This window comes from Cupressus sempervirens, chromosome 7 (assembly GCF_028749045.1).
Source record: "Cupressus sempervirens isolate cs-2001-9-10 chromosome 7, ASM2874904v1, whole genome shotgun sequence".
Classification (NCBI taxonomy): domain Eukaryota; kingdom Viridiplantae; phylum Streptophyta; class Pinopsida; order Cupressales; family Cupressaceae; genus Cupressus; species Cupressus sempervirens.
The window spans coordinates 407,007,077-407,016,332 of record NC_143124.1 but is presented as its reverse complement, the minus strand read 5'-3'; positions in this window follow the sequence as shown (position 1 = coordinate 407,016,332).

Here is a 9,256-nt window from a genome sequence, read left to right as displayed (position 1 = left end):
CACAGCTATCCCAAGCTGCTCTCCTAACTCAAGCTAATGCAGCTAGTACCTCTAACGCTCCTGGTTTCCAGAAGAAACCTATATACCTAAAAAAATATAGACAAATATCATTTTTCGGTATTCCTGGTGCCCCCCATCCCATATCTTTTGATTTAAGGGATAAAGTGGTTAAGTTTTCTGGAAATAATGCTGTTACTGGTGAAGAACATTTGAGAATTTTCATTGACATGCTCAATGATTATGAAGTTGAACATGAGGACATGGTGATAAAATTATTTGTGCATTCACTCACAGAGGATGCAAGGGATTGGTTTAGGAGGTTGCCTGATGATAGTATTACTTCATGGAGTGATTTGGAGAAATTGTTCAAAGAACAATATGGGGACAATACTAATGCAGGATTCATGTTGAATGAGTTCAACAATATCAAGAAGAATCCAAATGAATCCACATTTGATTTCAATGTGAGATTTCAGAAAGGGATGTATAAACTATTTCAGTTTATGCGGTTAAATGAAGACGTCTGTCTTACAACCTATTTCAATGCCTTTGATAGCAAAATGGCCTACCAACTGAGAGATAAAGATCCGAAAACTCTGAGATATGCCTATAGAGTTGCAGTGAATATAGAAACTAATAGAAAGGCCTCTGGCAAATTAGGGAGGAGGGATGATCCTAAGCTTTTCAACCCTAAGAATAATAATAAAAGGGAAGGTGACAAAACTCCCATAGGAAAAAGGCCTGAAGAACCTACTATAGGCCATGTTTTAGAAATGCTTAAGAAGATGAATCCCACTATTTTCAATAAGACAAATGTTACTGAGAGAACCCCTGTGAATAACAACAATTTCAATAGATAGCCTAGGATGCATAATTACCCTTACACCACCCAATGGAAAGATGGTAAACCAGTTCCTAACCAGATCCAAAATATGAAAGATAAGGGTACACCAGACCCCCTGCAAAGGAACACTGTAAATATGAATGATGATGTACCTTGGTGCATTATATGCCAATCACCTCATTCTGCTGATTATTGTGCTGTTGCCCAGTCGTTCGCCCAAGCTCAAGGAGTGCAAGCAGAAGAAGAAACAGAAGAAAAAAACCATGATGATATAAGCTGCAATATGGCCAATACATCTGATGATTTGATAGATTCTGATTCAGAAGAATCTGAGAATGATGTTACCAGCCAGAGAATTGCTTACCAGTTACATCATCAGCAAATATTTTCAGATGATGAAAAGAATGATACAGATAAGGTATGCAATACATTTTCTGAAGTAGGTTTCACAAACCTAAGAATCCCCTCCAAGGAGGAAATTGATAGAATTACAGCCGAAATGATTTCACAAGTCCACAGTAATTACAATTTGAGAAATAGAGCAATAAATAATGAGGCAAGAAGGCCATCTAGTATGTTCATCAAAGACACCACTCATAAGACAGAAGATCAACACAAGAAAGCAAGTATAGATGTGTCTAAGATCAAGGAGAACAAGGGTCAGAAATGGGAACCAAAAAAGAAGGTTCAATTTCAGAAAGGTGAAGCAACAAAGACCGTAGTGCAACTAGAGAAATCAGAACCGGATGTTGTCAAGCTAAAAGTGGTACCCACTACTCAAAAGACTCCGATTCTAGGTACTATTGTAAAACCTACTGTGGTTGAACCTGTTGATATGATTGCCATGTTATCTCAAATTACTGTGAAAGTACCCTTGTCTGAGCTTTTTAGAATTGAAGAGCATAAAAATAAGGCTTTGTCATGGTTGGGTGGAATAGCAAACAACAATAGTATTGATAATCAAGCTGTAGCCCAACAGACCCCATTAATAATAGAGGACAATGGTATTATATCCCAGATTCCTCAGATGTTCTTAGATGATTCATCAGTTGCGTTCATACAAGATATTGATCCTTTTTTCCTTAGTTTAATCATAAAAGGGAAAACCTTGAAAAATTGTATGATAGATTCTGGAGCTTCCAACACTATAATGCCTTTTAAAGTAATGGAAGCCCTAGGATTGAAGGTGGATACTAAGCAAGGTAGATGCTGAGGGATGGATGCTAGAGAGGTTCCAGTAATAGGTACTATAAATGCCTTACCATTCAAACTGGCTGCATTTCCTGAGGTGGAATTAACCATGTCTATCCTTGTAGTGGATATACCCCCACATTACGGGATGCTACTTTCCAGAAAATGGAGTGCCGCCATGGGGGGAAGCCTACAATGTGACCTTACTTATGCCACTTTCCATATAGGGGACAAAGCTGTCAGGGTAAATAGGGAACCAAGGGTTAACCACATCTTAGGTGAAGAAATTGACAAAGATACCACCTATTTCCTAGACACGGGGATTAATGCTTTCAGGGCTGAATTAATTATTCAGGAAGTGGAAAACTTACCTGATATCATTGAAAATGAGGTTGAATGTTGCATGAATTCACCAAAATTGTGGACAATGTTCTTTGATGGGGCTAGTTCTAAAGAGGGTGCAGGGGCAGGTGTAGTCTTTGTGTCCCCTGAGAATAACACCTTCAGGTATTCATTCACCTTGAAGTTTGCTTGCACAAATAACATTGCTGAATATGAAGCATTGCTGCTAGGTCTCAAAGTGGCCACACATCACAAAATTAAGAAATTGTGTGTCATAGGGGATTCTGAATTGATCATCTCTCAGATTAAAGGAACATACTCCTCAAAAAATAGGAGATTAAAACAATATAGAAACGCGGTCTGGGATCAAATAGAATTCTTTGATGCATTTGGGATCTCATGGAGAGATAGAACCCAGAATAAAATGGCTGATCTTCTGGCCAATGTAGCTATCAAACCAAAAGAAATATCATTTGCAGGAATCTCCCAGATTGAGATTCAAAATAGACCTTCTATACCTGACAACATTGACAATTGGCAGGTGTTTGAAGATGACAAAGATATCACAAATTTTTTGCTAAATGAAGACAAATACCATGGGCAGGAGATGGACTGCAATGGACTGATTGAAACCATAAATGGGAAGGAAACTATTTTTGGTCAAGAAATCATGCAATTAAAAACAAATAAGATGCCTAAGGGGTTGGTAGTCTTGGAGAATATTTTTGATAACCAAGACAGAGTAAAATCGGGAATAAAGGACCCCAAACCACAGGAGCTAGAAGAAATGAATTTGGGAACGGATGAATTCCCTAAAAAGGTTTACATCGGCCAAGATCTGCCAGCTCAAATCAGAAAAGCATTGATTGACCTACTTAGAAAGTACAGGCATGTTTTTGCTTGGTCATATGATGACCTTAAAGCTTATAGGGAGGACCTTTTCCAGCATGTCATACCGTTGAAAGAAAATGTAAAACCTTTTAGGCAAAAACAGAGGCCAATCAATCCTACCCTTGCCCCAAAAATGTAGGAAGAACTGACAAAACTGAGAGATGGTGGAATAATCAAACCAATTAGGCATTCCACTTGGGTTTCAAACCTTGTTCCTATAAGAAAAAAAAATGGAGATATTAGGCTTTGTGTGGATTTTAGAAATCTAAACATTGCATCTCTAAAAGATAATTATGGCTTACCTAATATGGAAGCCATGTTGCAACAAGTGACCGGCTCTGAATTGATGTCAATGATGGATGGCTTTTCTGGATATAATCAAGTTTTGGTAAAAGAAAGTGAATAGTTCAAAACAGCCTTCACAACCCCTTGGGGAACGTATGTGTATGTGAGGATGCCTTTTGGCTTGATTAATGTAGGAGCTACTTTCCAAAGAGCCATGGATGTAGCATTTCATGAATATATTGACAAATTTATGGTTGTGTACCAGGATGATCTTACAGCGTATTCTAACAAGGCTGAAGATCACTGCAAACATTTGGAAATTTTTTTTGTAAAAGCCCTGGAATATGGGGTATCCCTAAACCCAAAGAAATGCTCGTTTGGGGTCACAGAAGGAAAGTTATTAGGACACATAGTGTCCAAGGATGGGGTAAAAATAGACCCAGAAAGGGTAATAGCTATTGATAAAGTCCCTAAACCTAAAAACGTGAAAGGTATACAGTCCTTTTTTGGCCAGGTTAATTTTCTGAGGAGGTTTGTTACCAACTTCGCTGAAATCAGTAGACCCATTTCGAAAATGCTCAAGAAAGGAGCTGTTATAGATTGGAATGGTGAACCTTCATAGGCATTCCAGGATATAAAAATTGCGATAAAAAATGCTCCAGTGTTGAGGACCCCAGATTATACAAAACCCATGCATATTTTTTCTTTTGCATCATTCCATACTGTAGCTACAGTTTTATTACAGAAAAACCAAGAAGGGTATGAACAACCTATTGCCTTTTTTAGCAAATCCCTGCAGCATGCTAAACTGAAGTATGAAATAAATGAAAAACAAGCATATGCTTTGGTAAAGGCTGTAAAAGCATTCAGAAGTTATTTGGTAGGTGCTACTATTATTGCCTTTGTACCTAGTGCTGCAGTTAAAGATATTTTCTCTCAGCAGGAAGTGTCAGGAAGGAGATGCAGATGGATAAATAGAATCCAAGAATTTAACATTGATATGCAGATAACTAAGTTAGTAAGAGGTCAAGGTTTGGCCAAACTTATGGCCGAAACTAACCTGGAAGCTAATCAGATAAACCTAGTAAATGATGATTTCAGATCTGATTTATGCGACATGGACCAGTGTGACTGGTACATTAATGTTATACATTATTTGCAACACATGGAAGTTCCTCCCCATCTGCCTGATAATGAAAAAAGGAATATTAAATTGCAAGCCATCAGGTATGTAATTGTTCAAAATAACTTATGGTGGAGAAACTTTGAAGGAGTTCTGTTGAAATGTGTTGACAGAGAAAGGGCAAAAGAGATTTTGAAAGAAATGCATGCTGGAGTATGTGGAGGACATTACATGGCCAAAACTACTGCGCATAAGATAATGAGAGCTAGTTTCTGGTGGCCCACTTTGTTCAAAGATGCTCAAATTATGGTTAAAAAATGTGATCCTTGTCAGAGATTTGCTGGGAAGCTGAAATTCTCAGGAAATACTCCACTGAAGCCAGTTGAAACTAAAGCACCTTTTCAACAATGGGGTCTGGACTTCATAGGAGAAATTTTTCCCAAGTCCAGTACTGGCTATTCTTGGATTCTGGTTGCTACTGACTACTTTACAAAATGGGTAGAGGCTATCCCTACCAGAAATGCAACGAGTAAAGTAGTAAATAATTTCTTATTGAATAATATCATTTCTAGATTTGGATGTCCACAGAAAGTTGTCACAGATAATGCTATGTGTTTTAGGTCTGAGAAATTCATCAAGTTTTGTGATAAATATGGAATGACAAGAACAACGTCTGCCCCATATCATCCACAAGGGAATGGACAAGCTGAGTCCACAAATAAAAGCCTATTGAAAATTATTAAGAGAACCTTGGACGATAATAAAAAGGCATGGGATTCCAAGTTACAGTTGGCAATATGGGCTGACAGAGTAACTGTAAAGAAGGCAATTGGGGTGGCTCCTTTTGATTTAGTGTATGGAATTCAAGCTAGAATGCCCCAGAATAATTTGATGGGATTATACAATTACATCCAGTCATATGATGAAGATATTACTGATGAAATGAAAGAAAGAAAGAATGAATTGGTAGGATTGACCGAAGCTAGAAGAGAAGCATCTCTGAGAAATCAAAAATTGTAGTTACAAGTCAAAACACTCTATGATAAAAGAACTGTAAACAAGAAATTTGAAAATGGAGACCTAGTCTTAATGTGGAACGCCAGAATTGAAGATAAAGGAAAACATGGCAAATTTGATCCCATTTGGTTAGGCCCATATCTCATTGAGAATGCTTGGGGTGAAGATTCCTACATAATTAAAGATGTTTTTGATAATATTCTTGAATTGCCAGTTCATGGACAGTTCTTGAAGAGATATTTTTCTTGAAAAAATACTTATTTTCTTCCATGAACATTAGTTTTAGGTTTTCCTGGCGTCCTGTTTTCTGTAAATCCTTGTACAGTCTGAGTTTTTGTTTTTGTGTGTTGCTCTGTGCTCTCTGAAGAAGTTGTCATTTCCCAGATGTGTGGTCTGCTCTCCCATAGATTCTGAATCCTTGCATAGACTCAAGTAGTCTATCATCCCCAGACAGAGCCACTGTTGGTCTGACTTTTTCTGCAATAAAATTTTTTTTCAGTTAAACCATAGAAAAGTCAGATGTTCTATGTCTAAGTGAAGTATAAGGTTTGGATAAACCATCTATAAGAAGTATTCGCCATATAAGCCCTATATTCATCCCTATTCATAAATGGTCGGGTGCAAAATTTTCAAATTTCAAAAGAAGCGAATATGCTTCCGTATTCCTTTTCTTTTCTCCCGGGTTACCTTTTTCCTATTTGTCCCAACCGTCAGATCCGATTAGATCTACCGCTGGCGTTACCTCGCTATTGGAGGTTGCATGCTCATTAAGTATAGCGAGATAGCGAGTGTTGAGTTTTTAAGCGGTGGGACCATGAAGTGAAGGTGCGGCGATCGGAGATTTGCTTATTAATTGCGTTATTGTGCATGTACACTTTGCAATTCGCCATAAAAAGGGGGGAGAAGGACCCACTAGAATATCTGACATCAGAGCCAGAATGTTGATTTTTCCAGAAGTTCCGCCACCTCGCTATCGGAAAATTCAAGCACTTCACCGTTAGCGAAGTAGCGAGGCCACGTGAAAATCTAAAAATGATGACATTGCATCTTTCTTATATCATAATTACACCAGGTGGCATGACCAGTCATAAATACCATTGTCAGAATCAGTTTTAATTAACAGAAGTAATTACTGGGTACCCCTTGCATTTTCTGGCACGAAATCCTTTAAAGTGCCGAAGCTCGCTACCTCGCTATCGGAAAATTGAGGTGCTTCACCGTTAGCGAGTTAGCGAGGCCCCGTAAAATGGTAAAAGATTAGCAAGATCTATGATGACGTGTAATGATAGATGACTGGGATAAATTTTGACATGTGCCAGCTATGCAGAGATCCGATTCTCATTAATACCTACCTGACTAAATGTACAAGAAATCTGGAACATCAGCTTGAAGTGAATCAACGGAGCTCGCTACCTCGCTATGAAGAGTTGCAAGGAAGATAATTACAGTGACATAGTGAGATGGGCCCACCGCCTTCTTTCTTAAGAAGTCCTGTAGCGTATCTTTCGATCATTTCTTGATCCGATCAATGGTTGTCGCCACCTCGTTATGGCAAGGTGCTTGTTCTTTATGCATAACGAAGTAGCGACATGCTGACACGTGTTCTCCGACGTCAGTGGGTCTAAAGGTAAGCGCCATCAAAAGAAAGAATTATGTACGTGGCAAGCTCTCATTGGGTAAAATAACTGACATGGCAAATATAACTCCTAGTTGTTCTCTTTGTACCGCATGATCGTAGGATCTTTGAAGATCAATGGCGCAGTTTTAAATAAAAAATGTAGTGCCACTCTCTGTATTAATTAGACAAGAAAGCTTCCTCCATGAGAAAAAATAGAGTATAAAACAGAGAGATTGCATCAGTTTCATTTCACGCGACAAAAGATTTGAAGCCATTCTTGTGCAGAAGCTATTACTGAAAGAAAAGCGTGCCAAGGTTGATAAAAAATTGTCAAGTTATCTGTTCGCTGAAATTTTGCAGGAATGCAGAGGAGAATTGAGATAGAATTCAAGTAAGTAAAACTGCCATCATCTTTGTGAGCTTTTAAGTTTTAAAAAGGATAGCCCAAGATGCCTCCTAAGAAGGGATTTACAGGAGCAGTAAACTACCTGGATAGAAATGTACATGATGATTTGCTTGAGTTACTTCCTGAGTCCACTGTAGAAACGGTGCAAGTTAAGAGGTTAACCTCACTCGACCCTAGGCTTAGGGTAGCTGATGGATTGTATGATAAGGGTAATTGGGTCCGGGATGCTCAAACTGCTCAAACTGGTTTGAGTTTATTCAAGAAATGGTTTGCAGAGAGAAAGTTATATGCCCCTCATGCCAACATTTGGAATTTTGATCTTGGGAAGCTTGTTGTCCCCAGCGTGTTTATGGATTTTGACCTGCTTGAAGCCATAGCAAAAAACTATGACCAAGCCACTAAGGTAGTGAGGAGAATAGATGGTGAGGCTTTAGTTACCATCAGTCCCGAGGAGATTAGGAAGGTTTTCAGTCTGGGACCCCTCACCATGTATCATGTGCCCATTAATCTGATAGATTTAGAAAAAGAATATATATCCAAGAGGGATGTAGTTAGACAGGGTGCATTGAAAGCCCACATAGGCCGAATTGGAGGCCTCCCAACCATAACATCATCTTCTAAAGAGCCCTTCAAGAAATCATGTTTTAATGCCAGGGCAGTGGAGATATATAGGACCCTGTGCAGAGTCTTCGGAGAGGACGAAGAAGATTTTATTCCGGTGAGCTTCATGTATATGATCACCCAAATCTCTTCTTTTGGTGTGGAAATAATTTTTGATTTTGCATCTTACTTGGCAAATGAGATCCATCATGGATTGGTGGGGATTTCCCAGGGCAAAGTGGAAAAGGTTTGGGGTCAGTATTCCTTACTGATGCATATGTTTCTTTTTAAAGGGGCCACTTATTTTGCTAAAGAAATGGTTTTAAATAGAGAACAAGAAGGGGAAGCACTACCAGTCCATTTATGGAGTGCAAACATGACCTGGGAAGCAGAAAATGCTAGCTTCGTTAGATTTGATAGGCACTTTGCCTCCAAACTAAGGTGCCTCTTATTGAGTGATAATCCCAGAATCCCTAAGGCATTAATGCACCTTATCAGGCCTATGGACAAAACCCACAATCTAAAAGTTTCACATAATTGGGGAGATATTATCCCATATTCAGTCTCAATGGTTATCAGGGTCTATGGTTTCAAAGGAACACCCCATGTGTTACCCTATCAGGTACCCTTGAAGGTAGGGATAACTGAATTTTTGTGGCAATTGGGAGGAGTGGAGGAGGCCTTTTTGCACAAAAGGGGGACAGGATCAATTTTTCCTACTTGTACTATAGCCCACCAGTTTGTGATAACTAAAGAAGGGTGGGTCTTTCTCCATAAATTTTTGGATCAATACAAAATGGCAGTGTCTCACTCTCGTTTTTGTGATACAGAAGGTTTCTTTAACTCTGCCCTTAGATTGAGAATCAAGCTGCGTCCAGTTCAACATGAATTCTACTTTCCAGAAGATGTAATAAGAAATGAATATTCTCTCCATGAGCA